The sequence below is a fragment of the Lissotriton vulgaris genome, chromosome 9 (assembly GCF_964263255.1).
Source record: "Lissotriton vulgaris chromosome 9, aLisVul1.2, whole genome shotgun sequence".
Taxonomy (NCBI): Eukaryota; Metazoa; Chordata; class Amphibia; order Caudata; family Salamandridae; genus Lissotriton; species Lissotriton vulgaris.
Window position 1 is genome coordinate 448,520,732 of NC_141697.1, and position 22,600 is coordinate 448,543,331.

Sequence of the window (22,600 nt, forward strand, 5' to 3'; positions counted from 1 at the left end):
AACGCGCACAATTACTACCGGAGTATCCTGGCGCGGTATACCGCTGGGGAACCCGTCCATGCTTTCCCTGTGGGATGGTCCCTACTAGGAGTCCCCAAGGTGGAGCCAGGCATCCTCGGCGCTGATGGGGCCGTTGTGGAGATTAGGCAAGCTAATGCCCAGAGTTGCCGAGTGGGACCCCTGGTTAGAGTAGGCACCGAGGCGAGAATTATCGAGTCCGCTGACCCTGGTCCACGACCCTGCCACGTCGGGAATTGAACCCTGGTCCTGGGCCGACTCCTGCTTCCGGGTCTGCCGCCTCTAACCAGTGAGCCACACCACTCCACTAAATATATATATATACAAAATATGCAGTATTATTCTGAAAGTAGCACTTAAGGTATCTGTAATACGTTGTGCCGTTCAAATCAAAATCGCATTGTAGAGAAAAATCTCCTCATTACCTGCCTATATGTATTGCAACACATATATCTCACTTACACATACACATACATATCATTGACTAGTCATTCCAAACCAAAATTGCCACAGCAAGCGTATCCTAAAACTGCCTTGCCAATCCCAGGCTTCCAAAACCCACAGCAAGTACCGTACAACGGTTCTTACCAAACACAGGGCGTTCTGATTCCAACTGCCAAGTTCTAAATTCGACCAAACGGCCACTGCACGGCAAAGCAACAGAAGAGAGCTCAGTCGAGGACCGGCACCACCTAGATGGTCAGATCAGAAAACACCTTGGATGCCAAGACTCGGGTCTCTTCTGGCATGCGATCGCGTCCGCAGCGAGATTCCAATCCTTCGTCACGACCACTCCTTCGGGCATCCGAGTCGCCGATGAGCCCCATGTGTCGGGTGCAAATTTGTTGTAAGCAAACCTCAGCTAGGCCTTCTTAGTGCAAGGGGTTCACCCTTCTCTGCACGGAGTCCTCAGACCCTAGGAAGAAGTTGGCAATAAAACTGGAAAATACAAAAGCAAAGTTTATTAAACCTTTAAAGGTGGTACTACAGTCCACACAACACCCTTCAGTATTGTATAGAGTAGCACACCGAACTAAAGCACATGGGCCCTTTTATACACAATGAGGGGGCTGAAAGAAGGCGGTACAGAAGACAAGAGCAGTTTCATGGCCATACAAGGACATATTGGAAGGCACAATCGATAAGTGGGCGGAGTTAACAGTCTTCGGAAACTAGTAAACACATTCCTATCTGGAACTAACGGCCGTAGACCCTACTGCGCATGTCTGGACATGCTGGAAGCGGAAGATGCTAAATATAACCTGTTGCCGGGCAGACTTCATGCGCAGTTAACAAGGAGGTAGGACAAAGCACATGATGAGCACATGGCGATGTATGGCATACAAAATGGCAGTTGCAAATACAAAATGGAGTCGGTACATTTGTTACAATAATGGTCAAACACAGCATGTCTTCTGCTAATGCTTAACCTAATCGCTGTTGATTTACAACAGTAACAGCACATCAGTCCTTCCTCCTGGCAGAGTTCTGCACAAGTCCAGTAGTGTCTGATTTTGTGGGATCAGGGTTAGACCCATATGTACCTTTGAAGTGGAGGTGATTTCAAAAGCTGACAGTCTGCCTTCAGGAAACGCATATTGAAGCCTGTAGATGGAAGGTAATGGAACTAGATGGATATCAACTGATCTCTAGCACTACGCAGGATGTAAGGACAAGAAGGGTGGAATTTTAGCTCGGAGCGGCTTAGCTACCTTTCCACGATGCATTGCTGATAAATTGGGAAGATGGGTAATTACGTGGTGCTGTGTAGGCAATAGTATGTTTACACTGTGCTCAGTCTATGGATCAGTGCTCGACGATCCAGCTCTATTCGATTGGTTGAACGTAGAGTTACTCAGGTGGCCCCTCCTGCTTATTGTCTGTGGGGATTTTAACATAAATATGAGTTGTTAGGCCTCTAACCATCTAGGGACAACGTATCAAGGACATAAACCTAAAGTGTATAAATCCCTGCTACAACTGAGATTATTGCATGGGCAGTCGTATGTTTGGGCAAACAAGCAATACATGATCCTGGTTTTACGTATTTTTCTGCCAAACACATGTCAGATTGGATTTTATTTTGTGTCTCTGGTTCTTGCACATGGTAGTAAAATAACTAATTGTAAAATAACTAATATCCTAGAGTTTTGTCAGATCATATCCCTTTAGTCCTCGAAATTTATATCCGGAAGAAATCACAATTAGCTCCTTGGACATTTATTAGGGCTCTGCTCAATGTTCAGCATATGGAGGGGTGGATCCCCAGATTTATTGAAGAGTTTCTTGGCAGTACTAGTATATAGGTAGTCTGGGATACGTTAAAGGCTGGCATAAGTGGGGAGACATTTATGCATGGTTGGGAGACACAAAAGAAAGAAAGGAACCAGTTACATACATTGTCTGAGGAACTGGGCAAGGCCGAAGCCCATCTGAGAGAGGTACTCTCTGAGGGGGGTGATTCAGAGATAGTTCAATCATGGATTATAATTGCCAGGTCAGCAGTTACAGAAATTTCTAAAAAAAAATCAGCAGGCAAATATATAGCTTGGCGGAGCAGGGTTTCCAAGAGCAATGAAAGGGTGGGTCATATGCTCGTAGTCCGTATCAGAGAAAAAGCAGTGCAAATCCGAATTACAGAAATTATAGATCCTAATGTGGGCCTGGTTAATGATCCAGATGCCATTCTATCCGCGTTCTTAGGGGCAGATTTATGTTAACTGGCGCATCCCCAGGGATGCGCCAGTTAACATGTGCCACAGTGCGCCACAGCTCCGCCAGCCATGGTGCGCCGCATTTATAATGCGGCGCACCATGGTGCAAAAACGGCACAGATGCGTGACGCATCTGTGCCAGAAATGTGGCGCATTGCTGGAGTTGCGTCGCAAGCGCGATGCAGCTCCAGCAAGGCTCGGGGGTGCCCCATTTTAACAATGCTGCGTCAAGACCTACGCCTTCTTCAAGCAGGCGCAGACTTTTGACACAGCATTGGCTTAAAAGTGACTGAGTGAAATCTCATAGACTTCACTCAGCCACTTTTGCGAGGCGCACCTGCCCCGGAAAGCCCACCCTGCGCCGGAACGCCCACAAGCGGCGCAGGGCTTTACAACGTGACGCATCTGCCTAGATGCGTCACGTTGTATATCGTTCGTAGGGATGCGCCACGTTTACGCCGCCTTGCGTGACGCAACAGCGGCGTAAACGTGGCGCAAGGGCCTCATAAATCTGCCCCTAAATGTTTTATGAAAAACTATATACAGAGGACAGTCAGATGGAAAATTGTGAGATTGAGGAATCTCTTAATGGAATAACCATCAAACAGCTTTACCCTGAGGAGAAAGAAATGTTAGACTCACCAATTAAAATTGAGGAAGTGAGAGAGGCTATTGACTCTCTACTGTTAGGAAATACTGTTGGTACGACCTAATACCCGGGGGGATTTTATAAAAAATTCAGGGTACAGCTAATGGTTATGATGTTAGATATCTTTCTGTAGAGTCCAATCAGACGAGGTCCCACCCGAAACTTGGAAATCAGCAAATATCATAGTCTTCCTGAAAGAAAAGTCAAACCTATAAACGAACTGGGGTCATACCGACCTATTACGCTGATTAACAGTGACATAAAAATGTATGCTAAAATTCTTGATAACTGATTAGCCTCGGTGATCAAGAAATTAGTCTCTCCCTATCAACACAGATTTGTTCCTGGCCGTGTGACAACAGAACATATCCGCTGGACTGTTGCCCTATTTGACTACACTAAGGTACCTGGAGACCCTATGGCCATAATACTTTTAGATGCAGAAAAGACATTCCTGGTCCTTCTTGTGGGCAATTAAGGAAAGAACAGGCTTGAGCAAAGGGTTTATAAGGGCTATAAAAAGCATGTACTGGGAGCCTATTGCTAGAGCAGCCATGATGGGCTCCACATCTGAAATGTTCAAGATCATAAAAGGCACGAGGCAAGGGTGCCCTTGTTCTCCACTATTGTTTGCTATTTACAATGATCCCTTAATCAGGAAAATACAGGAGAACCAAAAGATTCAAGATATTAACACCAGAGGAGGAAACACCAATATTTGAGCCTCTGCTGATGATCTGGCAATAGTTACGCCCAACCCTCGGTATGCCATCATGGAGATAGAGAAAGTAGCTAGCCATTTCGGCAAGTTTTCCGGCTATCACCTCAATGAAAGTAAAGCGCTAATTGTTAAGAACAATAGAATAAATCTGGATGGCTCTCGTGTACTTTGGAATGCTAGATATTTAGGGGTGGAGATTAGTGCTAATGTGGATGAAATTTTTGATATTAATTAGGAGCTACTGATGCAGAAATCCAAGACAGATTTTAACAGGATAAATAATTTGCATCTTACATTGGTTGGTAGGTGCAACGTAATTAAAATGTTATTTCTCCCCAAAATTTTATATTTTTTAAGAGCTATCCCACTGGAAATAAGTAAATCTTGGTTTCTAGTGATAAATCAATTGATCTCTAGGTTTCTGTGGGCCGGGCAGCATCCCCGAAGAGCTTTAAAGTATATGACTCTACCCAGAGATCGCAGGGGCTTGTCAGTCCCAAATCTACAAGTATATTATTGGGCAGCAGCTATGAAACAAATGGACGATTTGTTGAAAAATGACGGGGTGATATAAGAGAGGAATCCAATGTCTCCATTTATGAGCTAATATATGGGCAGAGGCTAAAGGATGTCTTATGCAACATATTCATTTTGCTTATTTCAAAAGGGTTAGATTCAAGGTATTACTGGGCGCGTTCAAAGTCTGGATGGCAGTTCGGAAAAAAACAGAATATCAGTAAAATCCATAGATACACTCCAATAGCTAATAATGATTTACTCCCAGACATATTTCATATATTTCATGATGGATATATGAATATCTGGGCCGAAAAAGATGTATGGCACCTGGGTGATTTAATGGAAGATAAAGAAATGTTTTGGTTCGACACAATTAAGGAGAAATTTGGGATAGGGAATAACCACTTTTTCAAATATCTACAGTTCAGGTACTTCTTGACTAAAAAGAAAGTTTGCTGTAGTAAAATCCCATTATTAGATATGGTGTTTGGGGCTCATCCAACATTGTCCCCAATATATAGCTTAATCAACAAGGAAATGGGGGTGATTTAAACACACAAACCGATGGCAGGAGCTTTTACAAGCAGCGGCAGGAGAATGTGAAGATTCCCTCTGTTAAGTCAGACAGCATTTATCTCGGCAAGTCTTCAAGTAGTGTTTTAAAATGTGGCTTAATCTATATATTACACCCGCTCAGATTTTTAGATGGGGTATACCCTGCTCTCCATTTGGAGCGTTAGCCCTGATAGTGTACATATGTTTGCCACATGTCCTAAGCTTGCCCCTCTGTTAATTGAGATAGGTCAACGTCTTAATATCATGCTGGGATATATGATGGAGCTCATTCCCCAGGTAATAATTCTAGGGGTAAGTAATCAGGAAATGGGGGAACTAAAGTGGATATTGCTATTCACAGCTATGGCGGTGTTTAGGCTATGTTTGGCTAGTGCTTGGTTAGATCGCGATCCTCCCTCAATACACTGTTGGCTAGGGAAATTGTTAGCTACATATAGATGGGAGACTGCCATATATAAAAGAAGGGGATACAGAGCAAAATAAGGAAGACTTGAAATATTGGAGCCTATAACTAGATGGAATAATGAGGATGTTGACTCAATGAATTATAAGCAGACATGCTAGTTATACAGCCCGGTGGCAATGTATATATATTTTCTGTTAAAGGTTAAAAAGTAATGGCAGCAAAGTAATGCATACTTTAATGTCTTTTGAATCAAGAGGGAGGGGGGAGGAGTAGCGGAGGAGGGTTGGGGTCTCGGGGAGTAGAAGGGGACAAAGAAACTACAATTTTTTGACAACAATTATATCTGTTTCATGTAAAGTTGGATATATTTTGTATGATGTCTAAATAAAGATATTTAAAAAAAATGAAGTGGAGGTAATTTCAAAGAGGGGCTGCATCCCTTTGTGTGGGTACAGGCTCATTCTCTTCAGGTGCAAGGTTCAGCTTCTTCCTCTCATCCTGCCCAGAATGGTAACTCAGGATGTGGATGGCCACTCAGTCACACCTAATCTCTATTTATGTGGGGCTTTCTGGAGGGAATGCACAAAGTTCAGCTGATACCCTCCCCAGAAGTGTATTGGAGACAGGCTACAGGCATACATGGCTAAGAGCAGAAAAATATAATCTTTCTAAAATTGGCATTTTTAAAGAGTCCTGATAAATTCATATTTTGCCAGTAAAGAGGATTTGTCCTTACAATTCCAGTGATATGAAACATGACAGAGCTATTTCTTCTCAATCAGAAAGTAAGGAATTGCCAATGTTAACCTATGAGAGGGGTAGGCCTCACAGTAGCGGAACACGAATTTGGGTGTTATTATGCTGTTTGGGCTATCTAGGGCCTACATTAGGGGTAACTTGTATATAATAATAGGGGAGTTCAAGGCTTGGCAAGGGGATTTAAATGCCAAGCTGACCCGGCAGTGTAAACTACACTCACAGGGTCTGCAGTGTCAGACCTGAGACATGTTTAAAGTGCTACTTGTATATGTGGCACAATAAGTGCTGCAGGCCCACTAACAACATTTAATTTACAGGCCCTGGGCACAGGTAGTGCACTCTACTACAGACTTATAGATAAAATAAATATGCCAATTGTGCATATATCAATCAAAGTCCTCACAGTCCTATGGCCAATAAAAAGAATCCAGCAAAATTGGGGGCAAGCAGACAAAACAGTTTGGGGTGAGACCACCCTAAGGGTGTTAGGTTAACAAGGGGGACTTCAACCCACTTGCTCCAGATATCTCCAACTGGGCAGAACCTGGTCATGTCCCAGAACCTGGTCATGTGCCCCTACCTGGAAGCATTCAGGAATTCTGTCCAGTTTTGGTCGTCCCATACTCTTTTTCTACGTTCACAATCTGGTTATAGACCTTCCTATTTTGTTGGATAGATTTTATGTATTTAGTTTCAATTGATTTAATCAGTTCTGTCTTAGCATTCCTTTACTCATTAGAATACCTAGGACTGAATTTTGGTTTAGGTTTCTGTCTATTCTATGGGATTGCAAGAGGAAACAGTCTTGAGCTAAAGAAGAAATAATGTATCTGTACTATGGGGATATAACATGGCTCTAAATGAGCACATGGTGTTAATTTATTCCAAAATAAGTTTTATATTTCAGCCAGACACAACCTATCTTCTTTAGTTCTAGATCATTTAACAGTGCTCTGACCGTTAGCGATAATGGGGTCTCTCACTACATCTTCCTCCTAAAACCAATACCTGGGCAAAACTCGTTCATGGTCAAAAGCAGGCATTATTGTCGCCATCATGTTTTTCTGCAATATTAAAATCTATCATCAGTGATCACAATCTAATATCCAAAAGTGTATAGTTGAGCCAATTGACTATGCACCCCTCTTGAAGCTGTGCATTTTATTGCTGTCAGTCTTAGATCTTCCTTTGCAGAAGTAAATCTTTTGCACTCATTGCCAATTTCTAAGAGGTTCTACATTCAAACGGGGAATACCTCTTGCCTCATTCTCTTCAGGGATCTGATGCATACCATCAATAGGCTTGAATGTTACATTGAAATTTCCTCCCATGGACATCCCACTGTGCCAAAAGCGTTGACTCTCTATTGTTGGTAACCGTTATTTTATAAACATTATAAGTGACCTACCATTAATAAATTTCAAGGTCACCCCAAGTGTATCTGGGGAAATAATGTCAAGATTCCTCACTTTGAAATAAGCTGATATTTCAATCCATATGGCCAGATTGCCAAACGAGGTTTCCTGACTTTGCTGGCATGGTTGTGACATAAAATGTTGATTATCCCAATTTATTGGGAACTTCTTCCCTCCATATCTCCTACAATAGACCTAAATCATGAGTTTGAATATTAGTATGGCAGGTAGGCGCTGATAATTTATGAGATGGCCCTGCAAAGTTGCAGGATAGTAACTTGATTTTCTGCAATCATTTTTAGGGGTCAAGTTATTAGGATTCAGACAGACAGTGGTTGAGCAGAGTGGAGGATTGTTAGGTTTGGGGAAGGGTGGTTGTCAGACTGATATGTTGAACTGAGTAACGAAGTTTCATAAATCTTTTGATAGACATGTGGGGTCTCCTCAGCCACTATTAACATAATTTCTTTCAATAGACAAAGGCCCTCAATTGGGTCTGGGATCTGAGGGCACATTGGTGCTAGTGTTAATGGTGCAATCCTTACCTATTGGCTGACAGCAGCTGTTGGGGTACTGTTGACCGCCTACTCCCGCCCCGGTCCGCCGCGCCCATCTTGGACGTTTGTTGCGGAGGGTGGAGGAGGAGCCCAATCACTTCCGGGCTCAGGGCTGCAACATCCGCGCTCTAGTCGCGCTGTATGTGATTTCTATAAATTCCCTACTTGTAAACACTCGCGCTGTGGAGAGGAGAAAGCCGGTGGCAGTGGCTTGCTCTATCCGCTGACGCTTGTGTACACAGCATGCACTGTTAGCGCTGTATTAGGAGCGTTTTTAAAACTTAGCGCGTTTGGCTAATTTTAACTTTTTCAGTGTACTGTGGTGATAAATCTCTTTCTGTGCCTTACCTATTGGCTGACAGCAGCTGTTGGGGTACTGTTGACCGCCTACTCCCGCCCCGGTCCGCCGCGCCCATCTTGGACGTTTGTTGCGGAGGGTGGAGGAGGAGCCCAATCACTTCCGGGCTCAGGGCTGCAACATCCGCGCTCTAGTCGCCCCTACCCCCTCCATAAATGTGCAGTGGTCCGCGGTCGCGCAGCGGACGCGTGCAGCGGGCGCGCCGGAAGCGCGCCGAAGTCGAGCCAAAGTCCAGCCCGTCTGCGCCCGTCCGCGGCCGGACGGGGCGCGGGGCGACGACTTCTGGCCATTCTACACCCCACAGTATATGGTATGACAGACAGGCGCTATTAGATCTCCGTCCTGGAGTCACCTTATCCTGTTTTCACACCATGGAGGCGCTGCTTTTGCATTGCTGCCCTTCATGCTCTTTCACGCCTAACAAACCACCTATCAGGACAGGCTCTTTAATACGGACTAAGGCGGGTTTGATTAACTGCCGCTCTCTGGGCAAGCACGCTATACAAATTCATCAACTATTGGAGGATGATGGCTTTGATGTGATGTTTTTCACGGAGACTTGGCTCGGGGAACTTTCTGACCCGGACATCATTGAAGCCATGCCTTCTGGCTTCTCCTTGACCAGACTTGATAGGAAGGATGGCAGGGGAGGTGGAATTGCTATTGCCACTAAAACTCCCCTGCAGTGCTCCCTATCGCCTCTGATCATAGATCACTGTGAAGCTGGATTTTTTACTATCTTAGTAAACCCTCAATTCTCCTTCTCTGGCATTCTTGTGTACAGACCTCCCGGGAGATTGTATGATTTTACATCCAGCCTTCTAGAAAACACTGCTCACCTTGCTATTAGGAAGAACAATTTCCTAGTGCTAGGCGATTTGAATGCTCATTTTGATGACCCCCTCGATTCCGGAGCCAAGGACATTAGGTCTGCTCTCCAGTCTCTGCAGTTAGATCTCATAAATTTTGATCCCACTCACAGACTAGGTCACCTTCTTGACCCAATTTTTGGGAGCGTCTCCAGAGTACACGCTCTTTCTCCTATTCCGGTACCCTGGTCAGATCACTCCATTGTTCCTTTTTACCTGCAGAGACCTGAGCCCGATCCGAAAAAAAATGACATGGATCTTCGGTACCAGCGCCGGAAATGGAAAAATTTCTCTCAGGTTATGTTCAATAAATTGATCGGGATAGGAGACCCTCTTGAAAGCACTGACTGTGAAATAGCCTACAGTCAGTTGCAGGACAGAATTTTAAGGGCCCTAGACAAAACCGCTCCTACACGCAACCTTAAAAAATTCATTAACCCCAGAAAATCTACTCCCTGGTACACGGCAGAACTACAAGCAAGCAAATCTGCGTGCAAAAAACTTGAACGCGACTGGCGTATTAACTTTTGCCCAGTTATTAAACTCCAATATAAACAAGCGCAAAAGGAATACTATAAAAAAGTCCGTATTTCCAAAGCCATGCATTACAAGACGCGCATTGGGGAGGCAGAGAACTCTTCTAAAGAGATTTTTAAAATTTTTAAGGAGATTTCTGTGCTCACTAATGATAATGCGCCTTGCGACAACTCAGTGGACACTTGCAATAAGATTGCTCGCTACTTTTCAGACAAGATCACCAACATCTATACCAGTTTCTCTGACAAGTTGCCATCCGGCCGTGATTTTACAGAGAGTGCTGTTGTTAATTCCACTGAGCCTTGCCTCCAATGCTTCTTGGTTCCCACTCCTGATACGCTTATAAACATCTGCAAGAGCGTCAAATCGGGTTCCCCTCGGGACCCTGCTCCCCCGAAAGTACTCAGAGAGAGCCTACAGGTACTAGAACCCTACTTTAGGCAGATAATTCAGTTGTCCTTCTCCTCTGCGCACTTACCGATTGATTGGAAGAAGGCAATTGTATTACCTATTAAAAAGAAGCCTAATGTAAGTCAGGACACCTTGGAAAATTTGAGACCAATCTCTCTATTACCCTATCTTGCTAAAGTGACCGAAAAAATTGCAAACAAACAACTTATGGCTCACTTAGAAGCTAATAAATCCTTGCATAGCTCGCAGTCCGGTTTTTGGACCAATTACTCCACCGAGACAGCCCTCCTGAGAGCTACTGAAACGCTTAGGGCAGGAGCTGATGAGGGTCATACGATGGCGCTCATAATGCTGGACCTCAGTGCTGCGTTTGACACTGTAGCCCACTCCATCCTGCTACAGCGTCTAAACCAGGCTGGGGTCACTAAGGAGGCATTGGGATGGCTTAAATCTTTCCTAATAGACCGAAGCTTCCAGGTTCAGAGAGGCAATTCCCTCTCAGACAGCATTGCCCTAGAACAGGGGGTGCCTCAGGGCTCTGCCCTGAGCCCCACCTTGTTTAACCTTTATATGGCCCCGCTGGCGGAGGTGGTTCAATCGTACGGCATAAAATTAGTATCTTATGCCGACGATACCCAACTCCTCATCTCCCTATCCCAGTCACCCACCTTGGCTGCTGCCAATTTTAAAACATGCATGCAGGAGCTTGCAGGCTGGATGAACCAACACTGCCTCAAGCTCAATGGTTCAAAAACCGAGGTGCTTGTGATTGGGGGCAACTCGGCCAGTTGGACCCTGGACTGGTGGCCTTCTTGTCTAGGTCCTACGCCTTCTCCATGCAAGGAAGCAAAGAACCTGGGTATATGGGTTGATCCCAGACTCTCCTATGACAGCCACGTCCAGAAGCTAGCAGGAAAGTGCTTTGGTGTATTGAAGACCTTAAATCGCACCCTGGACCTCCTTCCTTTAGAGGCCAGACGCACGATGACTCAAGCTCTAGTTACCTCCCGTATTGATTACGGTAATGTTCTACTCTTAGGAACCACTGAGAAGAACATTAAAAAACTTCAGGTTCTCCAGAACACGGCGGCCCGTCTGGTCCTCAGGCTTCCCAGAAGAGCGGCCTCCAAGCCTACACTTGTGGCTCTTCACTGGCTTCCTATAAAAAAGAGAATCTTGTTTAAAGCGCTCCTTATATGTTACAGGATTACCTCGCAGGTAGCCCCTGAATATCTGAAGGATCTCGCAATCCCCTATACGCCCAACAGAGAACTGCGCTCCAAGGGTACCGGGCTTCTGTGTGTCCCCCGGATTAACAAAGCCAGAATGGGAGGGCGCTCCTTTCGTGCGCTGGCGGCCAAGAATTGGAACCTTCTCCCTCTGCATATTAGACTGGCTGAGACAGAGACCTTATTTAGGAGACTTTTAAAAACTCACCTTTTCACCCTTTAGGTCACTCTCTCCCCTGCCTCTCTCTCCACAGCGCGGGGACACGCCGAGATGGCGTCACCAGGCGCTTTATAAAATCCTTTATTATTATTAATAATGGAATTGACGATGTCATTGGGCCTGCATGCCATTTCTGAGTAAAGTCAGAATTTATTATGAGTCGTTGTACTGCATTAAGGTCCCTATACATGTTCTCATTCTGAATGAACTTGATTCTATTGAGTTGGAAAAAATGAGTATTTGAAGGTACACAGTGTCTTTGGGGAATAGAGTAGTTTATGTGAAAGGGGGATTGAGTTTGAAATACATTGCTGAACCTGATTGGGTAATAGATCTTAAACCATGGTTCAATCAACACTTCCGCTATTCCAGTGAATAATTGTAATATTTGAATGAATTCCTACTCTCCCTCATTCTAGGTTTCAGATGTGGAACTTTAATCATGGAAAAGTAAAATTCCCTTGAACAGAGCTATATAAAATATAGCTGCTTTCGGTCAAATCCGACAGGCAGAGCTGTGCTGACAGGCTCTTAGCCTGGCCTGGAAGGCATTTATGACAAAACTACAGTAGGTTACATATTTTTGTTTATCAATTTGTTAAGGCTTTCCTTTGCTGCGTGTTGCGCTGTGGCATTTAGGCACTGTGTATAATTAAAAAAAAAAACGTTTTGTCTTTTTTAGTTTAAATTGATTTAATACATTTCCCCTGTTCTTAAAATATTGTCACTCACTTGCACCATAATTGTACCCCTCACCGCGGCTTCAGCGGGTCTTTCTCAGCGCGCCTCGCTCTTCCTGGGAGAATCAGCGCCATCTTGGGGGTCTGTAGGGGATGCTGACAGGACGCCATTACGGGTAGCACTCTAGCAGTCAGGCTGATTGGCTAGAGGCATTCTGAAGAGGCGTATTTAAGGGGCAGTGGAAGTTTGGTTTGCTTGTTAAGGCTTTCCTTTGCTGCGCGCTGTGCTGTGGCATTTAGGCGCTGTGTATAATTTTAAAAAATACCGTTTTGTCTTTTTAGTTTAAATTGATTTAATACATTTCCCCTGTTCTTAAAATATTGTCACTCACTTGCACCATAATTGTACCCCTCACCGCGGCTTCAGCGGGTCTTTCTCAGCGCGCATCGCGCTTCCTGGGAGAATCAGCGCCATCTTGGGGGTCTGTAGGGGACGCTGACAGAACGCCATTACGGGTAGCGCTCTAGCAGTCAGGCTGACTGGCTAGAGGCATTCTGAAGAGGCGTATTTAAGGGGCAGTGGAAGGTGGGTCTGCTTGTTAAGGCTTTCCTTTGCTGAGCGCTGCGCTGTGGCATTTAGGCGCTGTGTATAATTTAAAAAAAAAAACATTTTGTCTTTTTTAGTGTAAATTGATTTAATACATTTCCCCTGTTCTTAAAATATTGTCACTCACTTGCACCATAATTGTACCCCTCACCGCGGCTTCAGCGGGTCTTTCTCAGCGCGCCTCGCGCATCCTGGGAGAATCAGCGCCATCTTGGGGGTCTGTAGGGGACGTTGACAGGACGCCATTACGGGTAGCGCTCTAGCAGTCAGGCTGACTGGCTAGAGCCCTATATAGGCTCAGTATGCAGGCGTGCAGTGTGTGCGCGCGGCATGTGTGCCGCAGTAACGCCGGAGTCCCGCCAGAGTCCAGCCCGTCTGCGCCCGTCCGCGCTAAGGACGGGCTGGATGGCTGCGAGACTGGGCATACTGAAGGTGAGTACGTAGGGATCAGGTACTCAAGGCAGGATATGATTACTCTTAAGCCTTCTAGGCTGCCATGCCACCATAGGAAAGCCCCGGAGACGCTCCATACTTTCCCGTGCTGCCGCTGTTTTCGGACTACCCCTACAGTGCCGGTTCCGTCCTCGGACGCTACATTGGCAGGTTCAAGTGTTAAACCGGGTAGTACCTTGAGGAGAGAAAAGGGGTTTCTTATAAATGCGAGGTCATTGATTAAGAACAATCTCGCATTTAATGATTTTGTTTTGGCTAGAAAACCCTCTTGGGTTTTTATTACAGAAACGTGGGCCAAGGATTCCTCGGGACCAGATCTGGTGGAAGCGGTACCAGAAGGTTATACGTTGGTGAGGGAGGACAGAGTGGGACGTATAGGGGGAGGGTTGGGTATCCTCTATAGAGACTGCTATTCCTGCCATATCACTCCACTTTCAGAACCTCAAGACGCTTTTCAGGCCTTTCAGTTTTTAATTAACGGATCATATGTGGTTCCGTTCACGGACTTTCTCATTTATCGACCCCCCGGGACTAGAGCCGATTTTGGCCCTCACATGCTCAACATACTAGAGCCTCACTTCGGCTGTGAGCACTTTACTGTTCTGGGGGACTTAAATTTCAATTTGGGAAATCTGGAGTCCAATGAAACCCTCTCCCTACTGGATACTTTCTCTGCCTGCGGGATGCAACAGCTAGTTAAGGGTCCCACTCATCAGGCGGGTCATACGCTGGATGGGGTCTTCTCGAATGACACCCGGTTGACCATTGAGACTCCTATCCCTCTCTCCTGGTCAGACCATTACGCTGTCCCTATAGAATTAATGATAGCCACTGTTAATAGCAAGGGGAACGAGCCAAGCAAAATGGAACTGAGGCGTAACCTCAAGAGTATAACTAATGATGCGCTTGCCCCCAGATTGCCCAGTTTGGCGATCTCCTCAGAGGAGGATGTAGGTTCGGCAGTACTTAGGATGGATAGTGCCATTAAAACAGCTATTGATGAACTTGCCCCAGCTTCACTGCGTTACTCTGCCAGGAAAAGTCCATCAGCCCCATGGTTTTCGGAACCGTTAAGACTTCTTAGGCAGGGAGAACGGAGACAGGAACGTCTCTGGAGGACTAGTTGGGATATGCAGGATAGGGATAGTCATAAAACCCTCCTGAGGAATTATAAGGCGGAGGTGATGAGGACTAAGCAAGAGTATTTTACGATTCGTACTACCTCGCTCACCTCGCCGAAAGAGCTGTTCAAGATCGTAGACCCGCTCACATCTCTGAAGGTGCCAGATCCCGTCGTCAGCTCACAGCAGCTCTGCAATGACGTTGCACAATTCTTCCAGTCTAAAATTGTGGACATATATTAGGCGTTAGAGCTACAGAGGACTTTACTATCTACCTCTCAGTGCTTACCTATCCCCCCGCTAACATCATCCGAGGAGGTGTCTTTAGGGTGTTTGTCCAGTTTTCCACCCCTTTCCCTCCAGGAACTTGAAGCCCTTTTGCACAAGACTAGGCGTGGGTCTCCCCTAGACCCATGCCCTCTGAAACTCCTCAAACAATGTAAGGAGACTCTTCTGCCTCTGTTATTAGAGATCATGAATAGGGCAATGAGGGATGGGATTTTCCCCTTACAATGGAAAAGAGCTGTGGTTAAGCCACTGTTAAAAAAGCCCACATTAGGCCCGGGGGTTCTTAAAAACTTCCGCCCCATTTCGCTGCTCCCAGCCCCTGCAAAGATGCTGGAAACCCATCTCAACCAGCATCTCGCAGCCTTTCTGGAAACCTCTGGCCTTTTGAATCATTCGCAGCATGGATTTCGGAGAGGGCATAGTACGGAGTCGGCCCTTACCATAGTGCTTGATAACATCCGCACCAGAGTTGATAAGGGCCAGACTACCCTCCTTATCCTGTTAGATCTTACGGCTGCGTTTGATACTCTGTCTCCCTCGGTGTTAACATCTCGACTGAGGGAGATAGGGGTTGAGGGGCCCGCACTTAGTTTGCTGGCCTCTTTCCTGGGCCAGAGGGAACAGAGAGTTAAGCTGGGGGAGTTCATATCTCCATCCCTTCCTGTGCATTGTGGGGTCCCTCAGGGGTCGGCATTAAGTCCGACCCTTTTCAACATCTATGTGACCCCACTTGCCAGGCTAATTAGATCATATGGGATGGAGGTAGTCTCCTATGCCGATGACACTCAGATTCTGGTGTCTCTCGCCCAACCTGTCATCTCTGCTGCCTCCAATTTTAGACACTGTATGGAGGCAGTCGCTCAATGGATGATTTGCAATTCATTGAAGCTTAATGGTGAGAAGACAGAAATTCTGGTGTTTGGAGGAAAGGAGGACATTTGGTCTGCGGAATGGTGGCCTACATCTTTGGGTGTTTGTCCTGTACCCACCGCCCTGGCCAGGAACTTAGGAGTCATGATTGACCCAACCCTGGGGATGGGTCAGCAAGTTAACAGGACTATCTCCACATGTTGGGGTATAATAAATATCTTGCGGAAGATTAAGCACTATCTGTCCCCACAAGCCAGAAAGCAAGTTGTAGTAGCATTAATAGGTTCCAGACTTGAATATTGCAATGCCTTATATCTAGGTATAAACAAGGGTCTGTTACTGTGACTTCAAATGGTGCAGAACGCCGCGGCCAAGTTTGTACTGGATTTACCTAAGCGTGCCTCAGCCACTGCTGCGAGAAAGACATTACATTGGCTTCCGATTGAGGCCAGGATCTCTTTTAAGTCCCTGTGTTTGATCTATGGGGTTCTGGCTACAAACAGGTCTGGAGGCATAAAAGACCTGCTGGTTCCTTATACCCCTTCCAGAACTCTGCGGTCTGCCAATAAATCTCTGTTATCAGTCCCCTGTGTTCGTAGAGCCAAGTGGGGTGGCACAGCTTTTTCGAGCCTTGCTTCGAAGTTGTGGAACACTGTGCCGGCTGAAATTAAGTCCCTACCCTCAATGCAAGCTTTTAGGACGGCCCTTAAGACCTGGCTATTTGCCAAAGCCTACCCTTAGCTCTGGATTTGCCTTTTTATGATTTCCTCTTTGGTTAGGCGCCTTGATGCCTTCGGGCTTAGTAGCGCGTTTATAAATTGCATTTCATTCATTCAAGAACAATAAAGACCTAAATAACAGAAATTCATAAACAAATTGACAAATTGAATTTAAAAAGGGATCGCAATTTATTATGTATACATACAATAAAAATACAATAAAATACAGTAAGGTATTAAATTAAACACTAATAAGGAATTAAATTAAAAACCATATCAACACAAATCGTAAAATTCATAATATTCAATTATGACCTCATTCTAGGTTTCAGATGTGGAACTTTAATCATGATCAATTTGACCAATCAACTTTGGGAAGCATTGATATGAAGGATAGCATGGAAAAGTAGGAACCACACTACCCTTGACCTGCTTTCCTTGTTGACCTCAAACTAAAATAGAGTGGGTTTCAAGAAAGCTGTCCACAATACTTGATAACTTGCACACAATGCTGGTTCTGTAAAGGTCCCCTTGGAGAAACATTCACTGGAACTTCGGGCTGTGTTATGTGCTACATGTATCATCAAAGCCTACCTCACCACAGTTGATCTAATAAAGTCAGTGCTAGCAATTAATTGAGGCACCCGTGTAGTTAGTCTATTTGGAATATTGGAGGCAGAACAGGTATCAAGGGTCTTGGCACACTCCCAAGAGTTAATCCACTACCTCTCTAATTCATCAGTTTTATTAGTCTGGCTAACTTCCTGAAACAAGGATTTTAATGTGTGTGTTTGCTCTATGGTGAGGGCAGAATTTGCTTTATGCGGCATAGTCCTAGTCTGTTGCTTTACTGCTAAAACAGTGGCTTGGTTATTTGAGCAATTGAACTCTTTAGGTCCCAAAATGCTCCATGAATCAAATATATTGGAGCATTTTATAATAGGTAGACCAACTATTACCACTGGAGGGAGTCATAACCTCTGCAAGTGGTAATTTGACTAGAGTCAACTGGGTCAGATTGTGATTGTCCTTACTGTCTGGTTGGCTATGTTTCTTCTTGGATCATTTCCTCAGGATCATTTTGTAATTCAGAATTGCTGCAATTTCATTGACTTAATGATTTTTGTGGTTTACCTGCCAGATTGTTGGATTGAGCTAATACATCTGCCAATTCATGAGTTTCAGTGGTACAATTATTAGCAATGTGTGTCCCTGGCCTTTTCAAGTCAAAGTCAAATAGTTTATTGTAGGCCTTGGCAGTAAATTCTGTTCCGCTCGCGGAATTTGCGGAATGTGGGTAATTCACGTTCTGCGGAGAGCGCGAAATTGCCCAAAAGTCTGCATTCCGCGACTTCGCGAATTTTTTGCTTGTTCGCATTCTCAAAATGCGTATTCGCAAGATATTTCCCCCTGAGCACGCAAACAACAATTGCGAACAGGAAAAAAAGAATCGCGAACAAGCAATTCCGCGTGTTTGGGGAATTTCTGCGTGTTCGCAGAGATTTTTTACCATTTTGCGGAGATTTGTGTAACACGATTACTCAAATTCCGCCCACCCCTAGTTTATTGTATATGATTACTTAAAATCGTTACAATGAACATTTAAAAAAAAAATGTTAAATTAATCTTCCATTAAATACTTCTTTTCCGTGTCATAGCCTTTTATTTTTAGCTGAACCCCATGGGCAGGCCATTGCTTTTCTTTTCCCATTACAAGGGACAGAGATGGTATTTGGAGCCCAATAGAAGAGAGTTGAAACTGGACTTTATGTTGGTAAGTTCCCTAAATCAAGACAAGGCAACAGAAATTTAAAGTAAAGTAAACATACTTATAATCAAAAATCTTTGCTTAACCACAATTCCCCTCCTGTGCTGAAAACTGATTTTCCCCATTAGTCATGACGATCGCAGCTCGTCATGAGCACACGACCAGTGTACTGCATGACGAGCTGAGCTCGTCATGATCAGCGAAGGGGTTAAAAAGTATATGACAACGTAGGTGACAGCACAAAGCAATATTAAATTATACGTATTAAACAAAAATGTTTGCTGCCCTTTGTGGCCTAGCAACAGAGAGGAAGAGTTTAGTGAAATGAAATTGGGTTTTGTAAAGCGCACTACTACCCGGAGGCCTCGTAGCGCTGTGGACGGGTGAGGCCGAATGCCACCAGCTTGCACCTAATGGAAAAGGAGTGTTTTCAGGCTCTTGCAGAATTTTTGAAGTCTTTCGGAATTTTTTTAGTACAATTTATAAATCCATGTTCTTAAACAAGTTAATTAATTAGAGCCAAAAAAAAGGGCAGCTAAAATTTGTTTAAGTCAAGCCCACGTAGACCAGTCTTTAGTAAACTTCAATGACCCAGATTCAAATGGAATTCACCAAGAAAATCACTGTCTGACCAATTACTAAACAGCTGAATAGGAGGAAAACGTCACCCAATTTATAACAATTAGGAGTGTGAATTAACTTACATTATAATTTAAAAGGAAATAAATGAACAATCAAATCAAATGGGGCAACAGAACCTAACAAGGTGATGGAATTTGGAGGGGCGGTCCAGCTGATCTTCATCCATGCTTGGAAGGGTGCAAACAAGAGTCCTTTGTGCTTTATAGATCATGCTCGTCCCTCCTCCTCCCTTTTGTTACACTATGTTATATTATGTTAGCTAAACTTGATATAGCGCACAAATTACCCAGGGGCATCTCGGCACTGCCGCAGATACTCAATCAAGGAAGATGGTTCAAAATAGATAAGCTTTGAGTTGTTTCCTAAATTTACACTAGTTATGGGAGGAGCACACGTGAAGAGGAAGCTTATTCCAGTACATGGGGCAAGATAGGAGAAAGCCTTACCACTGCTGTGCGTTTGATGGATGTGGGAAACACAAAATAAGGCTTTATAGCAGGCTCTTAAACTGCAACAAGGAGAGTATGCTTTTATTTTTTTACGGAGAAATAATGGGCTTTTGTCTTTTTTTTGTTAACTTTATTTTTATTGAGCTCCAATCTAATCTCATTCGGCCACTGGGATGGGAACTGCCCGAACAGGTTTGGTATGGGGCAGTGGACTCAGCTCGCCCAGGTCATGCAGGAGTCAGCACAAACCCATGCTAAGGTTATGTCCTTAAATACTTGTTCTGCCATGGTGAGGGCCTACTGTAAGGGCAATCCATAAAATGGCTGCTATGCACAAGATGGAACCCGAGGGTTCAAAACAAAACCTTCAAATACTCAGTGAATCCATTGGTGTAACATGACGAAAACACCTGCACTTGCTGAACTCACTGTTTACGGTCTGCTGTTACCAAATTCATAACAGAATCATGATATTTAAAACACAGGTTCAGAATTTTCAGTACCACAGACCATCCTTTTGCCCTTACATAAGCAATCACTCAGTCTATATATGCAACTGTGCCCAAAGTCCGTTATAAGCCTCTTTGGAAGGCTTCTATTGTCCATCAAATCCGCTTCCAGTGTCTTCTTCCGCGTTGGGCCTCTCGATTTCAGGCCCTTTCATGAGAAAAAAAGTATTGCTTAGTTGGAGTGCCCTCCTGGCAAACACCCACAGCTCATTTGAAAGTCTCAATGTCTCAAAACAATGCACCAGTGTCTCTTCTTTGTGGCAGACACTACAAATGATGTGCTCTTCATTGATCATGGGCACAAAACATCTCGTGCAGATCCAAGCACTACTGAGAAACAATCTCTCAAGATCAGCAGCACTTTCAGACTCCAACACTCATCATTTAGTGTTAGAGGACGCTCAAGCTGCTCTCTCATGGGCAGCAGAATGCAGTGCCTTTTTCCGAACGTGGATCCTTGGGTGCACTGCCTTTCCGCTGGAGCAAAGCGAAAGAGATGTGTGTGTGGCCAAAACTCGGGCCAAGGGCTCAAGGGACTGTACGCTGTCAGAGGTTTCCAGCACATAACAGGTAGAAAGCTCAAACAAACAGAAGCTCTCATTCTGTGGCAAACAAGGAACCAGCTCCTCCTTTTTTCTGCAACGCCTTCCGATGAAGCAAATGCCTTGCTTGGGAGGTACCATTGATGTCGCGCTGATGATCGCTGTCTAGCTTCGCGACTTTCTGGTTGCAGAAATTGTAGAGCCAAGAAGTCTGTCATTCATCTGTAGCAGTCACTGATGGGGAGTGGGCTTAGTCTCGATCACAGGTCTGCAGGGTATCACTCTTTCTTTGACTCTGGAAGATCCCGCAGAACCTAGTGATATAGGAAATGTAACACAGTTGTTAGTTTCCTTTAAATCAAGCACAAAAAAACAGTTCATGGGTTTTATCAAGGGGACTGCAAGCAGGTGGCCTGCAATCTGCAAGGGAGTGGCAATACGCCATAGGAATCTAAATGGATGTCCTCACACAGTGGCATTGTCTAATGGGGTAAATACATATTTTCCTCAATGATTAAGCCTAGGTGTTCCTAAATTCCTAATCTAAAACATCTCAAATAGGAAAATGACATAATACAAATTATCAAAGACATGAAGAAAAGTCCCTTTAAAAAAATGTGTATTAATTGCACTATGCAATACAAAGGCTTCAAAAGGGGGTGGGGGTCGCACACCACTCACTCACCAGCGGGATCGCCCCTAAGGACTATGGTCAGTGTCGTTTTGTATTCTGCGATGTATCTTTCTTCGCCATCCCTGTACACGTGTTTCGGGGTATTTACCCCTCATCAGCAGGGAATAGGCCATCTTCTTATCTTCTGGGGTTGCCGGTGGCTGCCAAATATTGCCAGGTCTAGTACCACACAGGCGCGCAGGTGCGGGGTCCCAGGCTCGTCAGCCCACAGCTCGAGGGAGCTTAAACATTTCAAAAGGGGGTGGGGGTCGCACACCACTCACTCACCAGCGGGATCGCCCCTAAGGACTATGGTCAGTGTCGTTTTGTATTCTGCGATGTATCTTTCTTCGCCATCCCTGTACACGTGTTTCGGGGTATTTACCCCTCATCAGCAGGGAATAGGCCATCTTCTTATCTTCTGGGGTTGCCGGTGGCTGCCAAATATTGCCAGGTCTAGTACCACACAGGCGCGCAGGTGCGGGGTCCCAGGCTCGTCAGCCCACAGCTCGAGGGAGCTTAAACATTTCAAAAGGGGGTGGGGGTCGCACACCACTCACTCACCAGCGGGATCGCCCCTAAGGACTATGGTCAGTGTCGTTTTGTATTCCGCGATGTATCTTTCTTCGCCATCCCTGTACACGTGTTTCGGGGTATTTACCCCTCATCAGCAGGGAATAGGCCATCTTCTTATCTTCTGGGGTTGCCGGTGGCTGCCAAATATTGCCAGGTCTAGTACCACACAGGCGTGCAGGTGCGGGGTCCCAGGCTCGTCAGCCCACAGCTCGAGGGAGCTTAAACATTTCAAAAGGGGGTGGGGGTCGCACACCACTCACTCACCAGCGGGATCGCCCCTAAGGACTATGGTCAGTGTCGTTTTGTATTCCGCGATGTATCTTTCTTCGCCATCCCTGTACACGTGTTTCGGGGTATTTACCCCTCATCAGCAGGGAATAGGCCATCTTCTTATCTTCTGGGGTTGCCGGTGGCTGCCAAATATTGCCAGGTCTAGTACCACACAGGCGCGCAGGTGCGGGGTCCCAGGCTCGTCAGCCCACAGCTCGAGGGAGCTTAAACATTTCAAAAGGGGGTGGGGGTCGCACACCACTCACTCACCAGCGGGATCGCCCCTAAGGACTATGGTCAGTGTCGTTTTGTATTCCGCGATGTATCTTTCTTCGCCATCCCTGTACACGTGTTTCGGGGTATTTACCCCTCATCAGCAGGGAATAGGCCATCTTCTTATCTTCTGGGGTTGCCGGTGGCTGCCAAATATTGCCAGGTCTAGTACCACACAGGCGCGCAGGTGCGGGGTCCCAGG